Raw genomic sequence first — 27,471 nt, forward strand, 5'->3', positions numbered from 1 at the left:
ATATATGTTATCTGAGCAAGATAGTATTGCAAACTTTACTTTTATTGCCACAGCAGAGATGTTACATCTGTGTTGCATGTAAAATAACCAGTATGAATGTTTCAGGCTGGGATCTGTCTGTACAAAACTAAAGACTAGCCAGTATTTATTTCAGTGTTCTGTTCTTTTCTCAATGTTCAGTTTTCTTCTTTGAAAACTGTAACATGTAACTGTAATTTTTGATGAGTATTCCACATCTGCCTGCGTTTCTGAATCTATGCATACTTCCTGCTTGGAAACAGATGGAAAAGGGTAGATGCTCTAGAATAAAATCTGTTTGACATAATAAAGCATGAGTGAGAAATAGAAGAATTAAAGCAGATCTATACATCAAAACCATATTGACTCTTAAATGCAGATTTCTTTTTCTCTTTGTGTAGACTACTATAAACTGCTCGGCTTTGTAAGTTTATATACAGCATTTGGTGTCATTCTGCTCCTCCCACAAAGCCTGGAATTTTTATATAATTTTATGATTTCATTGTCAGAAGCATATGCAACACTTTCAGATGTGGCTTCAGCACATACTACTTTTTGCACTCGTTTTCTTCTGCCTATAACATTGAAAGAGAGTATGTTCCAGCCAGGAGAGTAAGAGAATATGTTCCAGCCAGCTCACTACAATGCACAAAACAGGTCAGATGCAAACAGGCTTATTTTTTCTCCCTCATTTGCAATGAATAGAATCCATGGATACATGTCCTTGAGGGCTGCATAACCCTCAAGGACATATTTCTGAAGCCAAAATACTTTTGGAGGGAGGAGAAAAAAGCAAAAATTACTCCCTCCTTTCTCTTCACCCACATTTTGCGTGCATGGTAACATGCTCAGATACACATTTCAGACACATTACTCTTTTACGTCCTAACACTGCACAGAATGTGAGCCAATCTATGGTAAATATGCATTGGATTAAAATGCACTGCTGTGTGGTTCGTTATCTATGTGCTTTCCCTCACTGAAAGTTTTTGCAGATCCAGAACAGATTCTTCAGAGTTCTGAAGACAGGTAATGTTGAAAGCAATCTTTTTTTCTGTATATATATTTTTAAACCTCAGTGAACTTTGAACTACTATCAAATCTGTTTTATCTCCTAAAATAAGGAAGCCAGTTAGGAAGAAACCCTTTATTAACTGGAGAAAATGCAAAAGCTATACAGTCTCTGCACACACATGCCTTTTAGCTGAGTTAGCGCCAAACTTGCTTCAATAACACTTATAGGAAACTAGTCACTCTGGCTATCTTCTGGGGGACTCAGTCTATGGTCCAATTTCAGCATGACCTGCTAAGTGTTTTCAGACAAAAGTGTAGCAAATGACTGTGGTCAGTTTCAAGACCATGAGTTGGAAAATATCCTGGATAGTCAGAAAGAGAATGGGGTGGGCTTCTGCTTTACCATGGCTGTGGTTGCCACACCAGGTGGTATGCTGACTGTGCAATGGTCTTGAAGGATCCTGCTCACCCTTAGTAGCACAGAGGGATACTTCCTTACCCTTTTCTCTTTGGTGTATTGCAAGCTACTTTCTTTTTTCAGTGCTGGAATGGAAAAGTGTGCCCGGGGGGGGGGGGGGGGTTACAAGAAAACTGATTAGGGAAGAAAACGGAAAAGGACGGAACCCAATGAAGGGAAAATTCATAAGGAGCATAATAACCATGCAGACCCCAGACACTTCCTGAAGTTGAAATAGTTTATGGTACTGACATGTGATTTCCCACCCCACCCATTTAGCTAGCCTTGTGGACTTTTCCTAGTTTGCCTTGATTTGCACTTGCTTTTGGGAACTTGCACTGTGAGTGTTCAAAAACCCTCAAATCTTTTCTAGTGCTTGCAAGATGGGCTTGCAAAAATAGATTAGATGAACTCTCTCATTCTCCCACTAGTTCCTCCCTCCCTTTCCAAGCCGACAAAAGTTTACTTTCGACAAAAGAGAGGGAGTCATCATAAACTGGAAGGGCTCATTAGGACAGGAGGAGCCTTGTTGAAAATTATGCTCAAGAATAATTTCTGCTGAGGAACATGAGATTTGTATTTCCTTTGACTGCCAAACTGAATTTGAAGGCAGAGGGAGATACTAATGATACAAATAAGGCTGTCCTTGAAAAATATTTGGAAACTGCAGCTTGTGCAAAATGTGGCAGCTAGGATTTTATCCAGAGCTGCCTGCTGGGATCATATTACACCCATTTTGAAAGAGCTACATTGGCTGCTAATTTGTTTTACAGGTCCAATTTAAGGTGCTGGTTTTACCCGTTAAACCCTTAATGGTTTGGGCCCTGGATACCTGCTCCTGCTCCAAAGGGTTTCTGCCCGCTTGATGAAGTCGTTGTCGGAGGCTCTGCTCCATGTTCTGACAATGAGGAAGGCTCAGCTGTTGTGCATGCAGGACAGGGCCTTCTCAGTTATTGCCCCCAGACTTTGGAATGGTCTCCTGGTGGGCATCCACTCCTCAGTCCCTATCACAGTTTCTAGAAAGCAAGTGAAATCTTGGCTTTTTACCCAGGCTTTTATATGACTGTCGTTTGTGTTGCTCCTGCTTTGTATTTTATTATTATATTGTGCACGTTTTTTAAACTTTTAATTAGATGTGTATTTTTATATTCCAATTTAATATTTTTATTGTGTAATTTTTATAGTCTTATATCGTTTTACATATTTTGTAAACCACCTTGAGATTGTTTTAATGAAAGACTGTATAAAAAGTTAACAAACAAATAACTCCCATGCTCCCCAGGAGAAAATTTCTAGGAAACTGCTAAGACCTTTTCTATCTCTTGCAAATATTCCCTTCCTGCTGCCATTGACCCTGTCTTTTTTCTCAGAGGTAAGGATTTTTCTTGATTTCAGTAGGTTGGGGTGAATTTGAAAGCATCTGAGCCAGACTTGTTTGGAATGATGCTCTTTGAACTTGCTAGGTTTGGAATATGTCCCACCGAAATTCTGAACAAAACCAAAGAATTTTGTGAGGGTACCAAAAAAACAACAAAAAAGGCATTTGACAATACTGGACTTGCTTCTTTTAATGCAAGAAACACCATCTCCACACAGCTCTTCAAATTTACGGTTGCTCTTTTAAATGTAAGCACACAGTGGCTCCCACCTCTTAAGTGTGGACTAGCTGGCAAGTATAACATGCATTACTGGCTGATTACATGAACTATAAGAAGTATGGGATAACTTTTGTACATCTATTTATTTATTTATTTATTATTTTGTGCATTTACACCCCACCTTTAAAAGAATGATTTCCCCACTGGACCATTTTATTTAATTACTGAAAGCCAAGGCATCTATTCCTTTCTACAATGGACTCTGCAGTTAAATCCTGTATCCTGCTGATCTGGTACACAACATTCTTTATGATACAAAATGCCGTGAAGACTCTATTCTCTGTTTTGAATAACTTCATTCAACACACATGTATAGCTTCAAAGTGTTCTGCCATCTTTGAAGCATTTGCTGCTTTGAGTCTTTCTGATACAGAAAAAAATGGGATAGAAATGCTTGGGAAAATAAAATTATGTTCCATTAACACATCTGAAGTCAAGAGATCATCCCACTAGCAAGTCAGAATTGCATTCCTTATTATCCAAATGGCAGTTATACCTGCTTCAAGTAGCCTCCTGCTGATATTTTCTACAGCTAGTTAAGAACATAAGAACAGCCCTGCTGGATCAGGCCCAAGGCCCATCTAGTCCAGCATCCTGTTTCACACAGTGGCCCACCAGATGCCGCTGGAAGCCACAGGCAGGAGTTGAGGGCATGTCCTCTCTCCTGCTGTTACTCCCCTACAACTGGTAGAGGCATCCTGGCTTTGAGGCTGGAGGTGGCCCACAGCCCTCCGACTAGTAGCCGATGATAGACTTCTCCTCCACGAAGTTCTCAAACTTACAACACAATTGGTTCCTGAAAATGGTCAAGTCAAAACATCTAAACTGGGAATCTTGTACATGGGAATTTGGACTGGATACTCCTTTTTTCTTGTTGCTGTGAAAGCTGATGGTGTGTCAGTCACAGGCATGCTGCAGAGAAGTTGTTAGTGGAGAATCAGAAGTTGCTCACCCTTGCCACCCATTCCCTCCCAGACCCTTCTTGGCTCGTTCCCACTTTTCTGTGGAAGGAAAAAAGGAACCGACTGGGAACCTCACCTTCATTTCTCCTCCTCCTCCTGAGCAGTGGTTCGGTGGGAAAGGAAGGAAGTGCGCAGGAAATGGTGTGTGGACTGAGAACAGACCAGGTCCGCTGCCTCTTGCCATCACAGTGTGCAGCTGAGCCTAGAGAAGGATGAGTGGAAGCAGCAACTGGGGGAAGAATCTTGGACAGGTGAGGCAGCCAATCCTTCTACAGATGCATCAGCAGTGTCAATCTAGATGACAAAATGAGCCTGATCCACCATGGACACCTTTCCCTCTTCTGGCCCACACACTCACAGCCATCTGGTGGAGCCTTTCTTCCCATAGCAAGTGTTGTATAGTGAAACACAGCTGTGAAGTTGAAACAAGGTGGCAATTTACAAATGTCTTAAGTGCCATCTGTCTTAACTTGGAACGTCTTACGTCAAGTACTGCCTATACCTGCATTAAAGACATTTTCATTTACACCCGAACAATGAAAGCTATAAATTTTGAAGGAATGAGGAGGAAAGCCATTAAGTTCTAAAATACTTCCAAAGGCTGTTGAGTCTTTTTTGCACAGTAGAAATGAAAACATGCAGTCGTTTCCTGCAGGAAGGAATCTACCCACTAGAACTAGTTTCCTGGCCAGCTGAAAAAACTGGCATGGTTGTGTGCCCATTGCTATGCAAAGGGATCTGTTTAATATTATGTGCATTCCATCTCACCAACGATTCATGAGTTATTTAGTGTGATTCAAAGTTTGTATAAAATGGAAATAGCAGTGTAAGAAGTAGTAATAAAAATTGGCTGTGCATAATTAGCCATGAATTTTCATATTCTCTAACCATTTCTAACCTTGCATCGCAATCACATGTTAATTTTTAATTAATAGTGTGTAAGGTATTTTTTCCACATTTAGAGTGTTTTACAATCATTTGTCTTCACATACACACAAAACCCCACATTCTTAATTTCATTCTGCAGATAAAAGCCTGAGGCTTGCATAATGTATTGGTCCACATGTTCTAGGTGAAACCAGATATTCCCACATAATAGAGCAAGCAGTATGTAGCTCAGCATTTAATCATTAATTAGTCCTTAGTGTACATAATCTGACCTCAGTCTATCTCGCAGTTTCTGCAAAGAGAGGCAATCAACCTCTCAAAAAAAATTTACCCCCCAAAATTGGTAAAATCTTTGTAGAATCCATGGTCTCAGCCCACTGAGAACTTAGTTGTGCAGCAAGTTGCCAGTGAAACTGGGATATGAATCCAGATTTATTTATTTATTTATTTATTTAGCTATTTAATACCCAATTCACATGACTCAGGGCAATGTACGAACAAGAACAGCATCTGAGATTTTAAAAACAAATAAACAAAAAATTAAAGGGCAAACGCCTGGCGGAAAAGAAATGTCTTCAATAAGGTTTTAAAGGCTGAAAGGGTGGAGGAGGCAGATCGAATCGGGCCAGGGCAGGGAGAGAATTGTTGGAAATTCTCTGTGGTGAGAGAATCCCTTTCTCATTATAGCAGAGTGCACAGAGGCACAACACAGCGGAAATTTAGTTAGGCATGCGTGTATGCTGAGAGTAAAGTAACTTGGAGCCAATTCATAGTTTCAAATCAATATAAAAGGCATTTATTAAGGAACTCCATTCTAGATAGGAAAGTGAGGAGTTAGGATCTCTAATCTATCTATCTAGCAGGATGCAGATGGAGTCTGCATCCTCTCTGAACATATGGTGCAGGGAGAGAGGCTTGCCATGTTGCAAGGTAGGAGGCCAGGTAGGGAAGAGAGAGAGAGAGGAAGTTGAATCCCTGAGATTAGCAATCTACATATCCAAAGGGATAGTGTCAGAGCAGTGGAGAAGGGATGACCAATGTCTTGACTCACTAGCCCAGGGATTCTCAAACTTGGGTCCTCAGGTGTTATTGGACTTCAACTCCCATAATCCCCAGCCTCAGTGGCCTTTGGTTGGGGATTATGGGAGTTGAAGTCCAATAACACCTGAGGACCCAAGTTTGAGAATCACTGCTCTAGCCCTCTGACTTACTATTCTGTCCTCCACCATCTGAGACAAAGAGACAGCGCAAAGTCCTTTAACTTCCAACAAATTACAAAGTGAAGGGGCAGCAACAGCAAAAGCCCTTCCACGGGCCCTAGTACTATGAACATCTCGGAGGCCAGGCACCGAAATAAGAGCAACCTGAGAAGATCTCACAGGATGGGACAGGACTGGCTGGGAGTGGCGGTCCTGAAGGTAAGCAGGTGCTAAGCCATGAAGGGTTTTAAGGTGAGAATGAGCACTTTGAATTGGACCAGGAAGCAAATAGATAACCAGTGTAGCGACCGCAAGAGAGGTGTCACACTATCATATCTCCTAGTGCCCATAAGCAGGCAGGCCGCCGCATTCTGGATCAACTGAAGCTTCTGGGTCGTCTTCAAAGGCAACCCAGGTAGAGCACATGACAGTAATCCAGACGAGAGATGACGAGGGCATGAGTTACCATTGCCAGGGCCTGCCAGTTGAGATAGGGCTACAACTGGTGGACCAGCCAAAGCTGGGCAAAGGCACCTCTGGCCACGGCCTCCACCTGCTGCTTGAGCAGGAGCCACAAGTCCAAGACGACCCACAAGTCACGGACCACCTCCTTCAGGGGCAGCATCCAGGGAAAGTTTCAGACTCAGCAATTGGCCAGATCGAGGAGTAAGCAAAAGCAACTCAGTCTTGGAGGGATTATGTCCGAGCTTGTTTGGCCCATCCAGACCCTGACAGATCTCTCCAATGTGTAAACCCACAACATTATGGGCTATACTTTCAGTATTGCAACTCTTTTTACATGAACCCTTTATTGATCACGTTGATATCTGCCTGAAATTTACATATGATACTTTTGTTCAATTTATGTACAAATTTGAAATGTATATGCAATTTATGTACAGTCTTAGGACTTCAAAAATGACAAGGGCTATCAATGACCTATCAGACTATACATGGCTGGTGGGCTGTGTTTATCTTGCTGAACAAAAAGACATGTTGAAATTTATGCATGTTAAAAGAGGCACTGAAAATATATTTTATTGAGCCCAAAATGTTTCAAGTCAATGACTCTTCTTCAGAGGCAGTGTTTAGACAAAGACGTTTTCTGTAAGAGCCTTTTTAAAAAAGTAAAATATGAAATTGCCAATGCATATTAAAACTAGGTAGGTATGGAAACAACTATGATTTGGACCAGCCCAGCAAAATAATGCATTAAGATGATGACTGTACCCACTTGCAAATGCTTATTCAGCTTCTTCTTTAAAACTTGCAGGGCAAGAGATTCCATCTCACCTTTTAAAAAAACTTGTTATGTTGCTCAAGTGTTCCTCCACCAGGAGGACTTTGAACATATTTGATCTAAATTTAATCCAACTAATCTATGCTATCCCATACATATCTTAACCATATTGTAGCTTATCTTGCCCTCACTGGCAATTGGTAACAATTGTTTTCATCATACTGTATCTATATCAGCTTTACATGTATTTGAATAATTATCATAATGATCTCCATGAAGCCCTTTGCTCCATAAGTGGTTTCACACCTTTGGCTTCAGTACTGGCTAAGATGACTCAAACCATATCCTTAGCATTGGAAGAGACATTTACACAAGCTTCTTCCAGAGCATCCCTCAATTGTTCTGAATTGCTGTGTGTTCTTAAACAGTCTCCAGAACGAATCTACATCCCTGTGCCTCACCTGGCTGTTTGGGGGTTGGACTCAAGGAAGTACCACCGCACAGCACCCTGCCCCCCAGAACCCCTATAATGCACCGCACAAAGTGTGCGGTGCATAACTGGGAGCCCTCCCCCTCAAGTATGTCCGTGGCAGACACACGATCAGTTAACCCAGTGTTTGGGCACACTTGTGTCCAAAACCTGAGTTAAGTGGTGGGCTACCTAAGAGGGCTCTCTGCCACCAGGAGCCGCAGGGTTCCCGGCAGTTCTCATGAGCAGCAAAACCTGAAGCCCAGTTTTTGCTGCTCGTGAGAATAGCTTCAATGACAAAAGGCCATATATGAAATGACAGGGCATAATTTGTTGTTATGTTGTAATTTGAAAGTTAACAGTGAAACCACTGGGATTCAATCAGCAGTCTATTATGGGCAGTTAAAATAATTCTGGATAGAAACTGGAAGTCATATTGATTAGTTAAGAACATCTGAGGATATTGTGAAGCCACAGTTTAACAAATTTGACCATTATACTAGATGACCGAAAGGTCATCTCAGAGAGACCACATTACTCCCTTGTTGATAGAGCTACACTGGCTGCCAGTAGGTTTCCAGGCAAAGTACAAAGTGCTAGTTATAACTTATAAGCCCTAAATGGCTTAGGCCCTGGATATTTAAGAGAACGTCTTCTTCGTTATGTGCCCCACCGCCCACTGAGGTCACTTGAGGAGGTCCATCTCCAGTTACCGCCAGCTCGTCTGGTGGCCACACAGAGACAGGCCTTCTCAATTGCTGCCCCGAGACTGTGGAGTGCGCTCCCTGCCGAGATACAATCTTCCCCATCTCTAACTATTTTTAAAAAACATTTGAAGACCCATCTCTTCACCCAAGCTTTTTCAGCTTTTTAAATTTGTAGGTTTTAATTTTATGCTGTTTTAAAATTGTTAAACTGTTTTAACCCTTTATATTTGCTTTAATCGTTTTTATGTCACTGTTAACAGCCCAGAGACTAAAGTTTGGGCGGTATATAAGTTAAATAAATAAATAAATAATCAGTGTGGCACCATTTTTCAAAAATGACCCTTCAGGATCGAGAAATATAGGCCTTGCAGCCAAACCTCTGTCCTAGGGAAATTGAAAGGAAGTGCTATTACACTTGCTAGGATACAGTGGTTAAACAACTGGATTAATCAGAAGCAGGATCACCCACAGGCCACACTTTAAAAAATACAAACCTAAGCTGAGAAGAAACAAGCACCATGAAGTTCAAATCAGAAAGCAAAAACCAGGAAATCAATTTACGGGAGGCAGCCTCTGGGCACTTCCAGAGCCGAGTTAGAAAACTTGCTCCCTAGATTACTCCTTTCTTGTTTTAAAGAATGGAGAAAGGGCATCAAGGACTCAGCTACTTTATACAGGAAGACTCATTATTTTAACCAAATGCTTAAATAGGGATTGCAACCTGCAGTTAATAAAGGTTCTGCTGGGCCAATCCAGAGCTCCTTTGAGTGGACTAACAGTTTCCTATAGCAGAGGTCTGAATACCATAGCCCAGTCTCCACCAGTGTTCCCTGTAACAGGGATTCCTGTTAACTACAACTCCCATCATCCCCAAGCAAAGACCATGGCAGCTGGGATACTGAGAGTTGTAGTCAACAACATCAGAGGATCCCTGTTAAATAGATAGAACACAGGCCTCAATTACTGTACATTTTGAACAGCCAAGTGCTTAATAATTCTCCTCCACCTCTTTTTTTGCTGTACAAAGCAAAAAGCCTGAACTGGAAGTTTTTTTAGTCCCTGGTGGACTGCATTTGACTTAGTGTGTCCAGGCTGATCAGGTGTCCTACGTACAGGCCTCCTGTATGAACTTGAAAATTCTTACTAATTCAAGAACCCAGTTCTGATGCTTCACATGCCAGAACTTCTTGTGAGCAAGGTAACAGAGAAGTGCTCATCAGTAATTGCAAGATAGCTAGTTAAAAGCATTTGATTAATGCCAACAGTCATAGCAATAGCTATGTACAGTAGTGGAGAATTAAACATTCCAACAGCCCTCCACTAGGGTTGCCAGGTCTAGATGGTGAAAAAAGTCGCTATCCATTACAAAAAAAAAAAAAGTAGAAATAAAGGACACCAAAAAGATGCTTCAAAAAGGCATCAATTTGCATAAAATTTGCATGTTTTTGGCGTTATATGTGCTTATTTTGTTAAAAATTGGATAATTTGAGACTAAATAAAGCTCACCAGTGTGAAGCTTTCCAGGAGCTTTGCCAGACAGTAGGCTTTATTGTGGGTTTACTGTAAGGCTTTATTGTGAGTTTGGGACAGATAGGATACTCCGACGGGAAAAGTGGATTTTTTTATCCCTGACATATATCGGGCTAGACTGCAATATGCAGGGAAGGACGAGTCATGTATGGAGTGCCCTCCAATATATCACATGGACTTTGGGGTAAATTTGGCTGATATCTGAATGTGCACCCTCCATTTTGGTGGGAAAATAAGTTAAAAGCCCCATCTGGGAATGCATCTGGCGAGCTGTATGTCTGCTCAGTCTGCTGTCTAGGTGCAGAGTTTTCAAGGCCCCTGCTTCTTGACTGAAAATTCATCTCCGGGTTTTGGTTTACCACACACACATAGTCCTCTGTCTTCCTCCCCGACGGGTCAACCAGCCTGCTCTCCCTAGCTAGGCCAGCAACTTCACCTCTTGGCTCAAGGCAGGGCAGCCAGCTAGCTACCGAGTCGGCCTCAATCAATCAATCAATAATCAATCAATCAATCAAAGTTTATTACAGTCTATGACCAGCACAACAAGGGGGAAAATACAATTAAAATATAAATTAATGGTTAAAAAGATAACAAATCAACAGTCTAACCCACCAACAATATTATATCTTAAAGGTTATAGAGCAGCACTAGAATTATTAATTAAAAACTGACGCAATCTTCGAGCTGCCGCACAAAAGCCCGCCATTTTTCGAGTGATGGCAGGAATACTGTCCTCAAGCAGGAAAGCCACTTGTTGACTAGGCGAATTTCCTGGAAAAGGAGCCAGCAGTGGAGATATTAATTCTAAACAGAAGTCCCTATAAAAGGGGCCATCCTCCTTGCATGCTGGCTCAATGGTCCATGCATGGTCTCCCACTCGCTTCCTGTTGTCTACAACTATAAACGTTTATATACAGTTTTTCAACAGAAGGTTCCACAGGGGGTTTTCAAAGAAAAATAAATAATAAGCTACTCCCCTGTCCCCAAAGGGCTCACAATCTAAAAAGAAACACCAGGTAACACCAGCACCAGCCACTGAAGGAATGCTGTGCTGGGGTTGGTTGCTCCCCCCATGATAAATAGACAAAATCCAACACTTTGAAAGGTGCCTTTTTACACAGTTAGCAGGGGTAGCTGCTAAAGTTAGTCAGCTAACTGCTAACGTCTCACTGCCACACCACTGCCACCACATGAAAGAAGCAAGCTGTACCTGCCAGGTCCACCTATCCATGCTCCTGCATCATGTGGAGCTGCAACCTGATAATGAAGCAGAACCTCCACTCTGGCTTTCCGTAGGTCCGTAGGAAGGGGAAGGAGATGGAGGAAAAGAAGCTGCTCATGAGAGCAAAGTGTTCTGAGCAAACAAAATGTGTTGTGGTGTCCCAGAACTTCGGACACCACAACACATGCAAAAAACATTTGGTCCCCAAAATAGTCTCTATTCCTCCTAATGCAAAAAAAGTTGTTCGATGCGCCAAATAGTTGCATATCCTCTATAGAAGTCCGTAGTTGGCAACTCTGCCCTCAGCTCAAGGACAATTATTGCAAGAATGTGGTCAGAAATGGAGGTCGAGAAGGGATCGTTTATTCTTTTGTCAAGAAAAAGAACAGCAATGAAACACTGAAGCACATTTCCGTTTGACACCAAACAAAAGCTCAAACTAATGTGTGGAAATGACAAGCTTCAGATATTTGACATGTTTGAAGAAAACTAATGAAAGAAATAACAGAAGAGCTGTTAAAGTTGAGTGGGTCTTTCCCCACCACCAAAGTGTTGTTCACAGATTTTGCATGCATATAGAGCTGACTTCTGGAACATCAAGTTGGACTTGGAGAAGGTACTTCTGTTTTGCAACATTTTGAGTGCTGTATAGGATCTCAGAGAGCCATACACTTTGCTTGGTGTTAAAGCAAAGATGCTTCAAGGGACACTGCCATTCTTAGCAGCAAGTCAACTGCTAAATCTGTTTCAAGCCTTTTAATCTTGACGTGGAAAGCATTGCTGAGAAGCAAGACCCACTACGGCTTTTCTTCTTCTGTCATCTCACTAATACATTGCTGAAAAGTCATCTTCCACATTCGTGCAAGTCATTGTATTGCTTAATCCACTTTATGCCTAGAAAGTAAATAATACACTGGTTTTATTATAAGTACAATGAAGATAAATTGATTTCAAAGAGTAGCTCAGAGCCGTCTGTCTTCACTGGAGAATTGCATGTTGACTGATGTTAAAGAGCTCTTGTTATAACTGTGATGAGATGAGGGGTCTAGCTGCTCCAGAAAAAGCTAAATCCTGATTTGAGTTCCAGTAATGTGGAATCACTACAGGCACATACAATCACTACAGGTACATATCTGTGGATCAGTCAAAAGGCTGCTCTGCACATATCTTGTGGAATGGCCTCATAAAGCAAGGATTCTCAGCCTTGGGCCCCCAGTTGTGTTTGGATGACAAAGCCCTTTATAGCCCAAGGTTATTGTGACTGGGGATGCTGAGAATTGTAGTCCAGAAAAATCTGAGACTCCAAGGTTAGGAATCCCGTCATAAGGAATTCTACCTTAATTCCATATATGGTAGGATGTTACTTGCCTAGGAGGGATCTAGCAGGGATTAAAGTAAAGTTGTGCCGTTGAGTCAGCGTCGACTCCTGGCAACCACAGAGCCATGTTATTTTCTTTGGTAGAATACAGGAGGGGTTTACCATTGCCAGCCTCTGCCAGTCTGTGTAGACAATACTGAGCTAGATGGACTGATGGTCTGACTCGGTATATGGCAGCTGCCTATGTTCCTAAGGCCACAATCCATGCAGAGCGAACCATGCTTAAGATGAATAATTTACATGGGCTTAAATATACATAATTGTGTGCTAAACCATGGCCATAGTGTACAGAAATGGCTGTTTCTTATATTGTAAATGATAGCTGGTCTCTTCGTTCATATTGTGAATTTTATTTGTTTGTATTTATATGCTGCCCTTAGTTCTAGGACCCTGGTACTCTAGATCTGTGGTTATCCCACAGCTGGATGTTATCCCAGTGTGTGTGTGTTCACGCAAGCATGCGCACGTGTGTGTACGTGTGTGCATGGGAGATTGTGGGAATGGCATGCACTAGCCTCCATGCATTCCATATATTGGCTTATATTCTGTGTGAGCCCCTAAGAATGGAGCATGTATGCTGGTTCCATGCAACTCAACACCTCGTCCTCACTGCTAGGGAAGGCAGAGTGGCTTCCCAGTGAAAGATGGGAAGATGCTACAGTGAAAGATGGAAGATGCTACAACAAGTGAAAAGATGAAAAGTGAAAGATGGAAGTGAAAGATGGAAGATGCTACAAGAAGGATGTGCTCCTTAGTAGCCACCTCTATACTTTCACTAGGAGTGAGATGCAGGGGCGTAGCAAGGTTGGAGTGGGCCCAGAGATGAGAATTTAAAATGGGGGCCCCCCACTCAAAGTCCAGGGCCTCCGCACACCCCAGGCCCCCAAGGATTTAAGTCTGATATTCCAAAATAAGTATGCTGTCTGGAAATACATTTCACTGAATACACACACGCACACGTCACAATATACAGTGATATACATTGAGTATTATACATTTGTTTTACTTTTAATGCCTAGAACACACTAGAAAGATGAATGATTAAAATGGGCCCCTCGCTGCAGATTAGCAAAGGAGACTTTCAACCATGCAGGGTGAGCCTATGTTTGTTTTCTCAGAATTCTGAACAAATTCAGTCAAGTTTGATTGCAGGAGGTTTTTCACAGGAGGCTTTTAAAGCCCTTTAACACACATCTCCTCTGGAATAGAGGTGCTGCATTCACATGTTGGCCAGATTTACCCTGAAGTCCCTGCAAGTTATTGGGGAGCAGTTCACACACAAGAAAAATAAAATAAAATAAAAGCAGAAGACATGCTTCACAGTTCTCACTCAGACCTTCTGGGTTGCAAAACAACTTGAACATAAGTGCATTTATAAATGAATGAATAAAATAAATATAATACTGTTTCTTCCAGAAGTTTTTGTAATTTTCTGCCATGAAACAAGCCACTTATAGGACTTTTTAGATAGTTTTTTTAAGCCAGCAAATTTTCCAAGCTGTTTCAAAATAAATATTCAGAGACTTCTCAGTCCCTCCCCCCCATATCAAAGCCCTATGGCAAGCAGATCCCTATATATCCGGGTGGGGGGGTGGGGAAGGTAACCACAAAAAGGAGTTCACACTACCTGGCAGCAGGGGGGTCTTCTGCTGCAGAGAACAGTGGTGGCCACTCTGGCTGCCTCCTCCTTCCTGGCTGGCTTGGGCCCTACTGGAGTTCAGGCTTCACAGAGGCCTACACCAGACCTCCGTGGAAGCCCCGCCCACCCGCCGATCAGCTGAGAGGCGGGAGAAAAGGAGCTCTTTGCAGCCTGTCTGCTGCTCGATTGCCGGCCAGGAGAACAAGCTGGAGAGACGGCGAACAGGGCAAGTGGCTGAGGAGCCTTGGGGCTGGGCAGGGGGCAATGGGGAGTCACGTGAGGTGCCTCTGGGGGGCCCCTCCAGGCAGTGGGGCCCCCAGACAACTGTCTCCCCTTGCCCTATCATTGTTATGCGCCTGGTGAGATGGGTTGTTGAGTCGCATGGAACCAGCATGTACACCCCGCTCTTGAGCTGGCAGGGTGATACACAGTAAACCATTGAGGTTGTTCACATGAGCAGCCCTATCCAGGCTTGCACAGCCCTAAACAGATAGGGCTGCTCGTGTGGAGCGCTGGAATTGAACCTGGTCCTTGCACTGCCCTGCCAGGCAGCCCAAGGGTTTCCCCCCAGGCTATAACCAAAGTATAAAGGCATGGGTGCACCCTCCTAACCTGGTCCACAGTCATGTGGCACAGAGACACAGTGCTGGGTGGCTAGAGCACCCCGCTGTGGGGAAATCCTTCTATGCACCATGCTCTTGTGTGGTGCGCTGTGGGATTTCTGGACAGTGGGTTGTATTTCTGGATGCTGGGCTGCATTGTGGGATTTCTGGATGCAGTCTCCAGAACACTACACCACTTGCTGCAGGGGTGATTATGTGTGCAGCTGAGCAGTGCAGCGAGAGGATTGCTGCAGTCATGTGGGGGATGACCGCCCTCCCTAGCCCCAGGGATTTTGGTCATGTGAATTACCTTATTGCCTGAAAAAGCCCTCTTCCCTACACGTATCACTGTATGTGCAGAATGTCCTCTGCACGGCCCATCAAGAACCTTGCAGAAGTTGTGGAGTTGTATGGATCATGACTTTTTCAGGCAGTGTTTGTGTGGAGATACGTGTGGAGATTGTACACATAGTTGCACCCAATCGGATTCCTCCCTTCTACATGTTTGGATAACACATTTGGATAGGGCAAATGTGTGCCTTAATCAAGGCCTTGATGCATCACAACAGCTGATCAGGTTGCTTTTTAAAATGAACAAATTGTGACATAATTTCAAAATTATTACAATTTTAAAATGATTGCCAACTTAAGTGACTTGTAATGAATGAATGTTTTTCTTACCACTATACATCTTATCCTTGCCACATGGTTTAGAGCAGTGACCAAAATGCTCTACAGTCTTAGAAAGTTGGAGCAAAAGTGCAAGGAGCCAGCAAACAAGCAGCCTTGCAGTCTTGTCTCACAGCAAAATGCAAAGAAAGAGGATGAGGATGTGATCTTCACTTTTCTCCCCTCGTATTGTTTTTTTTATAAGCAAGAATGTATCCCTGAGGGTTGCACAACCCTCAGGGACATATTCCTGACAATGAGCAAGGCTTTTGCAGGAAGGGCCGAGACAAGCAACAGTTGCACCCTCATTCTCCTTGTCCTGCTCTAAACTGTAACACAAGCCTGCAGGCAGTTCATTTGCTGGCTCCTTTTGGAGGTGGACCAAAAGCCCTGCCCTTCTAAGCCTGTGGGGAATGTCATTCAGGCTTAGTGGAGAATGTCATTCTCAAACCTAAACTATGGTTTGTGTACTCCCAGGGATACTTGAAAGCTTTCCTGGAGGTGGCTTGCAGTTCTCTGTAGGTTTCTTTTCCATGTAGATGTTAACAAGAAAATATTATTGTAGCAAGATTTTTGGTGGGTTGGGGGTCCTTACAATTGTTGAAGGTTACAAGAGGGGTACACTACCCATCAAAGTTTGGGTAATCTCACTGAGCAGTAAGACTGCAATTAATAACAGAAGAAAGAAAAGGGGGCTTTTGAAAAACCCTCACCCAATATCAGGTATACAGAGAATGATATCCCAGTGTTTGGGGGAAACAAAGCTGAAAAATTCAATAACCAGGCACAATGGCTGTGCATATCAAACAGTGCATTTTTAATATGATTATGGAGATATGACATTCCCTGTTTTTGTTAGTCTAGACATTTTTGGCCCAAAAGCTGCACACACTGAATTATTCTGGCAACTTAATACATTTGGAAGGAAAACAGAAATTCTTTGAAGACCTGACTCCATTTCTACTCGCATCTCTCTCTTTGATAAAAGCTCGTGATATATCTATATCACATTAAGGCTTTATAGGACTGTAGCTCTAGCAATGGTATGGAAACATGATATAATAGAAAACTTGCAAAGCTTATAAGATTTTGTATGGCTCTGGTATACAAAAGCCATTAGTGTCAGCCGCAGCCTAAGATACTAGTGCTAAGGACTGGCAAGCAGACAATGGACTTGGTGCGCTGGAGTACTATAAACCCGTCCTTTATCAGCTCCAGCACGGCTCTTTCCACAGATAAAACAAACAGACAGGGAAGTCACTAACCAATCCAATCTAGAAACTAAGTACTCTCAAGACTCCACTGATGTTTGTGGAGTTTATAAGGAGAGTCCAAGATTAGTCCCTGGCATACTTTCCAGCAATTCATAAACAGTTTTGGCCAGTGGCTTTCTACTGCTTAAATGATTTGAATGATGTTCATAGCAGAGTTTGCAAACGTGGCAGCCTTCCTTCCTTATTTCCCCGAGTCAGTCTTCCAAAACAGCTAATCTAGCCCTTGGTGCCTGTAGTCTGGCTCCTCAGTAAGGGATCGGTATTGTTAGATAGATAAATAAATAAATTTATTTCTGCATCTAGGTAATCCACATTCTGTGTGCCAAGAAAAGCTGTTTAAATGATTCAAACTAAATTTGCAGATTGGCTTATAATTTATTTCATCATATTTACAATTTTGTATCTTTTATTTGAGTTGGCTAGCAATGAGAGGACAAAAAAAAAAAGCTAAGCAGGGCCTCACTCTGGAAATCAGCCACTCCTCTGACTTCTGAGATTTCAGCAGAAATTGCCCACAGATGTTCAAGCCTGCCTTTAAAGCAATAATGACTAGAAACTTCATCTTTGAAAATGAAAGTTGAAATTCTCAACAAGTGGAGAATTCACATTCACAGTATGTTCCCACAGACTCGCAGCATGCATGCACACACATTGATCGACATTTGACTAATGCAGTGTAGATGTGTCAAGAAGATGTACTACAAAGAGCTTTCCTAGCTATGCAGTTGGGCATGCAGTGGTGAGATCAAATGTTCTCTGCCTCCAGAAATGCCCCTTAAAAATATGTCCTTGAGGGTCACACACGCCTCAAGGAGATATTTTCAGGTGATACAAGGCACTTCCAGAAGCAGAGGACCATCAAACCTTGCTCTGCCTCACTGCACAAATGGGTGCATCAGTAGTGGGGAAATTGTCTGCAGTGTGGACACACATCTTTCTGATGCATTCATACTCTGTTAGAATGTCATGCAGTTTCCATAGTTAGGAACTCAACATAACCTCAGTCCATGAGGTAGCAGCAGCTCTTGTCAAATAAAACATTGAACTTATTTCTAGATAATAAAGTAATTAAATGTTTCACTTTCCCTATATATGTTAGGGGGTATTGTTCTTCATCAAAAGGGAATAAAAGCAACTTTGTAGGATGTCTGGCATATCTCTGGAATGCTGCTTTTTCAAGTTGCAGGCATGTTTTATTTTCTGACTCCAGAAAGATAATGTCCTTACATGGATTTTTGCCTATTTGTGAAATACTTTTTGCATTGCCCTAAAAGAAAATCCATAGTATGTAACATTCAGTGAAAGAAACAATATCAACCCTCTTTTATCCATGGCAACCAAGAGATAATCTATGTATGCTAGCAGTTCATTTTTCAGCTTAGTACAAGCAGCAGCTGCATGATAGATTCACTTGAGCATTCTCATTTTACAAATAAGGTATTGTCACTGTCTGTCTGATCAGGGTGTGTGTGTATATATATATTCATATTGTTATATTATTCATTTTATATATGTGTGTGTGTGTGTGTGTGTGTATATATATATAGAGAGAGAGAGAGAGAGAGAGAGAGAGAGAGAGAGAGAGAGAGAGAGAGAGAGAGAGAGATTTGCGTTTCAGATTCCTGGCAGAGAAGAACAGAACCAGCCTCCAAGCAGCTATGACATTTTAAACACACTTAGGAGCATCTAATGGACCTTCATAAAAGATTTTCATAGAATATCTGTTTCTATAGTATACTAATAAAAGGGCTTGCAATGTGCAAGCATTGTTCAGGATGTTGGTTGGGGGGGGCAGCAAGCGTGGGGGGAAATACCTGTGAAAAATGGGGGGCCTGGGTAGGCCTGTCTTTCTTCCCCTGCTGCTCAGCGGACTCTGTGCATGTGCGATGGCTATTTGAGTGGCTTGCACAGCAGTTAAGTGCCAGTTGACCACTCAAATGGCCGCCACACAGCCACAGATGCCAACCGAGTGGCAGGGGCAGATTGGCCCTCCTGCGGATGCTGTATCAGCCTCCTGGCCTTCCCATAGGATGCTGGGTGCCATTTTCTACATTTAACCCCCTCCCCCGAACCACTAACCTTGGCCACATTGTGTATCTCTACGATGCATCATTCCTCATATTTTCCAATGGAAGAGTTTTTCCGCATTTCCCTCTCCCCACCTTTCTTTTGTTAGTCTGGGCAAAGTCTGGAACCTACCTGCAAAAACAAGTATATTTTGTGGTTTGGTCTGGGAGTTTCATGCCAGTGAGTGAGTGAGACCCAAGCAACTTCATATTATAGATGTTCAATTATTAGTTTTCGAATCACTGAATATACACAATAGAACTTTTAAATAGAAGTTTCTTGTGAAAAGCCCCTATGAAGAGCTGTATGAAATCTCATAATTCTGCAGCACTCTCAAAGATAACAAAATCAATAATAATGGATGCAATCTAAGCACAGTGAAGGACTTGAAAGTCCCAGGGATTTCACTGGGGAAATGCGATATGTGCTTGATGGTGGCTAGAGACTGAAATAATATGAAAGGGAAGTCCCAAGCATGCTCAGCAGCAACACCTTCACAATAGAAATGTCAGATGAACCTTTCCCCATGCTTTCTCATTTGTGACTTCACTTGCTTCTGCTGGCTCCTCATCCTGCCCATTACTGCCTCTTCTTCCTCCACCTTGGTAACAGGTTCTAGATGTACATATTTGGGTAGAGTGAGAGGAAGGGCCACCCAACTCATAGCTCATGCTCCACCATATAACACCAAATCTTAGGCCCTCATCCTATTGTAGCTCAACAATTTCCAGTGACAAGTCCACCTAGAACTGCAATCGTGCAAAGCTTGTGTAGTGTTGCCAGGTCTATGAGTTCTTTTTAATATAATTTCTTGCACAGTTCTGCACAGTGTGAAGATGTTATCGAACCAAAGGACTATTATTTTCCTCTTTATTCTTATTACCAAAATAACCAATTCTGGTGCAACTTCCCCACATGTCTATGCTCACAGGATCACTTCAGGAACTTGTATTGACAAGTTGTTGGAACTGATATTCAGGAGGCGATATTAAGTCATTTGCTTAAAAAACCAGTACAGCAGGCTGCAATAAGAAAAATGCAGAATACGGTATATGGTACACGGTCATTACTAATTTGAATCATGATTCAGAAGACAAATCAGGGTAACATGGCCCTCCACTTCAGTGCCTCCTTCTGACTGTCACTTCATCACAACACAACTCATTCCTCAAAATTCCTAATTAGCCAAGACCTGAGCTCTATCACATTAGACAGCAGGCCTGTTTTCATCTTCCTTTCAGCACAGAGCATTCCACACATTCTTTCCCTGAGATGCAAAGCTTGCAGTATATAATAGCCCCCAAGGACAACTCATGTCTAAACCACACAGATCACCAGGTGGAATGAGATGCAAGGTAAATGATAGATTTAGATCACCTACGATTGCAGAGAAACTATTTTTTCTTCATCTAGAAACTGGCAAGGAACATTCCTGGGTGCAGGGGATAAAGGAAGCAGGATCTCTTTCTTTTCATCCAAAAGGGGGATGAAGAGGGATTGCCTCATTAGTTGCTTCCTGAGATGGCCCAGAAAAGATTTCCCCCTTATCAGAGTCTTTGATCTCCCAAGACTCCTCTTTCATTTCAGGAGTTCATTTCTACCCCACCTTTCTATTGGAATATTTAAGATTATACAAGGCTTTATACAAGTATGGCTTAGGAATGGGAGTGTCTTCTCTGATATGTTCCTGCCCATTCTTTAAAAAAAACTTTTGGATGCTCTCCTTTGGATGCCACTGCCCAGAATGGTGCAACAGGTGGCTACCAGGGAGAGGGCCTTCTAAGTAGTGCCCCCCCCCCCATGGAATACCCTTTTAGTTTCTTAGTATTTGGTTAGGCATTAGGTTAAAGTCTTCCTTTTCCAGCAAGCATTTAATGTATAACTGCTGCTTCTCTTGACATCTGCTGTCTCTGTATCAGCTTACTGGCTGTTTTAATGGTTTTCAGGTTCTGTGTTTATTTTTGTTTTTATTGTTTTAGATTTTGTTTTTAGTATTATTTTTGTAAACTGCTTTGGGTTTACAGTTGAATGGTGTCTAAATATAATAGATAGATAGCTTTTCCTCCTACCTTGTCTTTATGTTTTCTCCATATAGCAGATGCCATGCCAACAATAAATGTCAACACTTTAGTTAGAAAGACTAAATGCTGCTCTGCTACATTGGACGACTACCACCAGTTGATCAGACAAGAAGCAAGATTTTGAATGCTTTAGTAATGATCACTGTACTTAGCAAATCACGTAACGCTTTGTACTTCCAAGTACTTACACATAGGAATGGCTTAGGACTTACAACACCTATGTATTGTAAGGTTTCTAATCTTGTAGTTCTTATTTGTGGAATGGAACAAGACCAGGATTAGTGATCTGAATTTTTGCCCAGATAAGTTATACATGTGGGCACATGCCCACAACAAAGACATGGCAAACTGGAATACTGCTAGGGATGTCAGGATCAGTTCTGGCTCTTGTTAGCTGGGAACAGGGCACAGTCAAGGCAGTCTGTAGCCAGGAGTAACAAGTTCTGTCTCCTGGTTACTGAGACTGGAAAAGAAGTCTGACCCAGAAGCCTTCAGGAAGTGACACCTCACCCATTCTGGATTCCTTGTTGGCATGGATGGTTTCCTCAACATTCTTTCAGATGTCAGCTGAAGAAGAAAGAGCTGAAAAGTGGCACACAATGTGTGGTGGCAAATAGCTTGAATAGTACACAGCTTCACCTATCTCAGGTTACTAGATTACACCTGAGTGCTGCAAGATATTCCCCTTAGAGGATGGGGCCATAGCTCAGTGGGAAAGCATCTGAGGTCCCAGGTTTACTCCCTGGCATATCCAGGTAGGGCTGGGAGAGACTCCTGCCTTTAACCTTGGAGAGCTGCTGCCAGTCAATGGAGACTGCACTGGCCTAGATGGACCAATGGTCTGACTCAGTGTAAGGCAGCTACCTATGTACCTATGTTAGTAAAAGCAGGTACAAAAGGTTAAAATCAAGTGGGCACTACAAGATTCTCCGCACTGTGAGGTGTAGGGAGGACAACATGCCCTGGTGTATGTATGTATGTATGTATGTTACATGCCCAACCTCAAGGACAAACATTCGAAATTCTGAGATTGTCTGACTGGGCACCTGGAAATGGGGAAAGTCTCTCGATAGATGACCGCAACGCCCCCTCCCCGACCCTCCAGGCGGGGCTGCTGCACAATCAGGAAACCTGGAGCTGAGAGAGACCAACCCCACCCAGCTCATCCAACCAGGTCTCCATCACACATACCAGGTCACCATGCTCATCCACAATCAAATCATGGATGAGAGATGTTTTAGCATTAACTGACCTGGCATTCAGCAGCAGCACCCTAATCCTCAAGGGAGTGTTCTCAGAGCTCCCAGGGTTCTCAGGGTTGGGAGAAGAGCTAGAAAAAGGAACAGGCCTCAGTTGCCTGGACCGTTTTCCCCTGTAATGACCAGCCCAACTCCCACCGCCATATCTCCCTCTGCCCACTACCAGTGATATTGCTGCCCCCACACCAACCCCACTTTCCTGCTCTCCCAGACACATCCCTCATTCCAAACAACCACAGCTCCGCTACTTAACAAAACTAGGGGTCAAACAGACTTATGCTGACTCCTGAGAAGAGGCAGTTGGCCCCAAGGCTGAGAGCCAAAAGGAGAGAGTGCCAAGAGGCTTGCGCCTGTGGCCCAGCCTGAGCTTTAAAGCAGTCCCATAGTTGATACACAACTGGAGAAGGTGGGGGCAGAGGCAAAAAGCACAATCAATGCCCTGCCAAAGATGTTCCCTCTTCCCAATAACAAAATATAAAAACTCCCTCTTATTGGAATAGGGCAATGCTTTAGCTAGTTTGGTAGGTTTTATGCTGCTGTGGGGGAAAATAAGAAGAAGAACATAGAAAAAGGAAAAACACTCCAGGGAGGTATTGGGGGGACTGTTGTCATCAGTGCTCCTGCTCAGAAGTCCACCAAACTTGCTGGGACTCTTCAAGCCTCTGGCTACTGCAGTCCACCGACTGTTCTCCACTCGGCTGAGAGCCACAAGGCCAAGAGCCCTTGTGCTCTCGCTCAGAGGCTCACGCCAAGAGGCTCGCGCCCCTGGCTCAGCTGGTCTTAAATGGCAGTTGTTGTTACCTGACTAATGACACTCAGCTCTATCTCTCCTTATCACCTGATCCTAAGGAGGCAGTGGATGTTCTGTGTCGGGGGCTGGAGGCCGTGATGGGTTGTATGTGGGCTAATAAACTGAATCCGGACAAGACAGAGGTAATGTTGGTCATTAGGAGAGCCAATCGGGATAAGGAGATTTTACCAGTTCTGGATGAGGTTGTACTCCCCTTGAAGGAGCAGGTACACAGCTTGGGAGTATTGCACTCCCCCTGTCCAGTTCCTGGCGTAGGTCATCCACTAGAGCAGCAAAGGCAGTCTCAGTCCCATATCCGGGGCATAAGCCAGATTGAAAAGGGTCCACATAATCTGTATCATTCAAGACCCTCTGCAGCTGGGACAGCACCACACGCTCTATCAACTTGCTCCAAAAGGGCAAGGTTATAGTTGTCCGAGTTGGAAGAATCAAGGGAGGGCTTTTTAAACAATGGTCTTACCATTGCCTCCTTAAGGCACAATGGCATCCTGCCCTCCCTTAATGAGGCATTAATAATCACCTCCAACCATCTACATGTACCCTCTCTGGCAGCTTTTATTAGCCATGAAGGGTCAAGAACACATGATGTCGCCCGCACACTGGCCAGGATCTTGTCCACATCCTCAGGCTGCACCAACTGAAAAGAATCCAACACAATAGGACCAGATGGTATCAAAGGCACGTCTGCCGGAACTGCCAAAACTCTGGAGTCCAAATCAGCATGGATGCAAGTGACTTTATCCGCAACGTGACACACAAACTGATCACAGCGGGCTGTGGATGGTTCCTCCCCCATTACCTGGAGAGATGTGTGCAGCAATGTCTTTGCTACACAAAACAGATCCGCTGGTCTGCACTGAGCAGATGCAATGGAGGCGGAGAAAAAGCATTTCTTCGCCGCCCCCACCACCACGGAGTAGTCCCTAAAATGGGCTCTAGCCCGTGTTCGGTCGGATTCGTCACGACTCTTCCTCCAGCGTTGTTCCAGGCATCACCCGAGTTGTTTCATCACCCTAAGCTCCGAGGAAAACCAAGGAGCCAAATGGGCTCCACCAAGCCGGAGAGGGCGTTTAGGAGCAACCGTGTCAACAGCCTAGGCCGTCTCTCCATTCCAGAGATCAACCAGGGCCTCGACAGGGTCACCAGCTCTGGACGCTGGAAACGCCCCGAGGGCCTTCTGGAATCCAAGCGGATCCATAAGCCTCCGGGGGTGGACCATTCTAATCAGTCCACCACCCCTGCAGAGGGCAGACGGAGCAGTCAAACTAAACCCCACCAGATGATGATCTGTCCATGACAAGGAAGTTATCTCAAACTCCCCCACCTCCAGATCATTTATTCCCCGGTCGGCAAAAACCAGATCCAGAGTATGTCCTGCCATGTGGGTAGGACCTGATACTAATTGAGACAGGCCCATGGTTGCCATGGAGGCCATGAAATCTTGAGCTGCACCCACTAGGGGGCCTCAGCATGGACATTGAAATCCCCCAAAACAATAAGCTTGGGGGAACCCAAGGCCACCTCTGATACCAGCCCCGCCAGCTCAGGTAGGGAGACTGAAGTGCAGCGGGGTGGTCGGTACATCAGCAGAATCCCCAGCCTATCTTGGAGGCCCACCCTCAAGGACAGACACTCGAAATCAAAAGGACAAAGACTCGAAAGGACAGACACTCGAAAGGAGCCTCTTATATGTAACCACAGGTATCTGGATGGGGAGATACAAGATTAGCAGCCTGAAAGCACCAACTTTGAACACTTGTAGAGAATCTAGTGAAACATATGGCTGGGTTCTTAGCTGCCGGCTGTGTGAGCACTAACACATGAGATCATTTCTATCCTCTCCTGCTTTCCCTCTGACTTTAAGAGCTGAGATTGTATCACTGGAGATCAATACTGCAAGGGGTTAAGTACTCTCTAGGACTTCCAGCCAAGCATGTAAGCATGTGTTGAGCATATGTGTGATGCTGAATGGAACACCTGAAGTCAATTTAGGAAACTCTTCCAAAGGCAAATGTTTCACTTAGACCATGATCCTGGAACCAGATTGAAATGGGAGTGAATTGCAACATTGCAGAGTAAGTGGGTTTTAGGACTGTAGCCTTTGGCACTGAGCTGAGCTTTCGGCATCTGTGTATCAATTATAGCTTTCAGTATTTAGCCCACTAGGACTGTTCAGCCTTAAATTGAAGCACATGCTTATGTGCTTCATTTGCCGGACAGGTTGAGAGATATTATTATTTTCCATTTGAATGTCCCCTACGAGTGATGAGATTTCAGGACTGAGGCCAAGTGACTATTCAGTTCTCCTCCACAGAAACTACTGCCAATGCTCTGTATGTCATACTTAATCAGGCTGGCTCAGTATCATTTTAGCTACATTAACTGTCATCCTGTTATAGGATTATTGATCCAGATGATTATTTCTCCATTATTTTGATGACTGAAATTACAATAAAAATGTGTTAGGCGATATGATTAATTGCAGGTTATTGGTTTGTCCGTTGTGTGCACAGAGAGGTCTAAACAAAGCTTGCCCTTGAAACAAAAAGCAGTATTGTAATTTCAGCAGTCCCCCTCGCCCCCCCCCCCCCCCGCTACTAGCCTGTGTAATTATTTCCATCTGTCCCTCCAGCACAATTAATCTCATATCTCATATATTCAGTAACAGGATCTTTGATTTTAGTTTAACGCTGGCCACCCCATGGTGATTGCACTGCACACATTTTCGCCTGATTAGGAATGACTGATGATTTACTGTACCTTCAAACAGTAGATTATGACACATGCTTGTGAGAATAAGTCCCGAGTGTGGATTTAGTTGGCTTATCCTGTGCATCACAGAGAATGAGCCCTTTCCTTAAGGTTGTGCATCAGTTCACTGCAAGTGCAATTTGTGTATCTTCAACTAATTTCAAAGGGCACACCCATCCATATGGAAATGAATGGACCATGCACAGCAGTGCAGCTTGGTGAATAGGACCCTGAAAGTACACTACATGATACATCCCACCTCAGATTTTTTGCTGTGATCGTCAGAGAGAACATGAGGCAAAATCCATGGGAAACTTATCTTGCATCATTACTGTTAATTTTGAGAGGCCATCATGCATGGGAAATATTTGAAGGCGTTTGGGAGACATCTTTAATTTTAAAAAAAATCAAGAGAGTAAATGTTCTATGGCATTTTATTCATTTGTGTGAACTAGAATGGTTTTCTCTCTCCGCAAAGATTTTCTCCAGTACAAACCAATCTCATGACAGATCTAGACAAATTAAGAAACCAAAACTGCTGGCAAAACAGTTTTTTAAAGGACAAAAACAATGACACCTCAGAGATGAGTGAATGGCTCCAGTGCATGCCTGGAACTCCTTCATTCAGATTGACTTTGATCCAGAGACCTGATCTGTCTGTTCACATTTCTAGAAACGGATGGGAGCACCATGTGTACAAAAATACATCTGTGTGCATTTGAGTGCACGTGAATGTCTGTGAGGGCCAAACCAAATGTGATGTGGAACTCCCAATATCTTTTTCTTTGTTCAAAAAAGAGTCACCCCTTGTTTGGATCACAGCCATGGCATTGCAGGGGCAGGGTGTGTGTGTGCACAGCCATTCCTAATATTTCCCAACCACAGCAAGGGCCTGTACCGGGGCGGTTTGAAGGCGGCGGGGGTCTCCATTTAAGAGCGGTGGGGTGCACTTATTCAGCACAAAGGTTCTGTCCCTAAACTCTCCTCTACGGCTAATTGCAGTTTGATTATTGAATTTAAGCTGGAAGGGCTAAGCCCCCCACCCCACCAATCCAAATGGCTAAATTATATGAAAAAAGAGATCTTACGTTACATAACAGAACTCCTACTTCTAGTTTAGTTTTGCTGTGTAGACAGCAGAATACAGCATAGAACTAAAGTCCATGCTCTTCTAAGAAGCTGCTCTTCTTAATGCAATACCCTCAGCATGGGCTGAATTAAGCCAAAATAAAGACTGATATGGAAACCCTGAGTATATTAATGTGCTGCAACACATAACTGTGCCATCGCACTTCACATAATTTGCTGTAAAATAAACTGCAGCTCAAATCGGGATGTGTAACGTATCTGCAAACCTGTAAGGTAGATGAGACATTTATTGATGAGATGTTGGAGCTCTAACATAGGATCTCCTATCTATTTACATTTTGGCTGTTAGCAGTTATATGGCCCCCTGATTCAGAATGGGTCTGGGACCCAGGTGGAGATGTTTGGTGGAGATGTTTAGACCTAGCAACATTTTTTCAGACGAAAAACACCCTATTCTGTTGTTTGCTTCATTAGGGAAAACGAATGA

At 43.4% G+C, this 27,471-nt stretch overlaps 1 long non-coding RNA gene across 3 annotated transcripts in view; it reads right to left on the reverse strand.

The window, feature by feature from the left end:
• Positions 1–10,640: 10,640 nt before the first annotated feature.
• LOC128325871 (uncharacterized) overlaps positions 10,641–27,471 on the reverse strand; it is a 46,334-nt gene continuing 29,503 nt past the window's right edge. For all 3 annotated transcript variants that reach the window (XR_008307697.1, XR_008307698.1, XR_008307696.1), the window contains 2 exons: positions 19,006–19,125; positions 10,641–12,258 (listed from right to left, as the gene is read on the reverse strand). This is a non-coding gene — a long non-coding RNA (uncharacterized LOC128325871). The remainder of the gene's footprint in view (positions 12,259–19,005; positions 19,126–27,471) is intronic.

This window comes from Hemicordylus capensis, chromosome 5 (assembly GCF_027244095.1).
Source record: "Hemicordylus capensis ecotype Gifberg chromosome 5, rHemCap1.1.pri, whole genome shotgun sequence".
Classification (NCBI taxonomy): Eukaryota; Metazoa; Chordata; class Lepidosauria; order Squamata; family Cordylidae; genus Hemicordylus; species Hemicordylus capensis.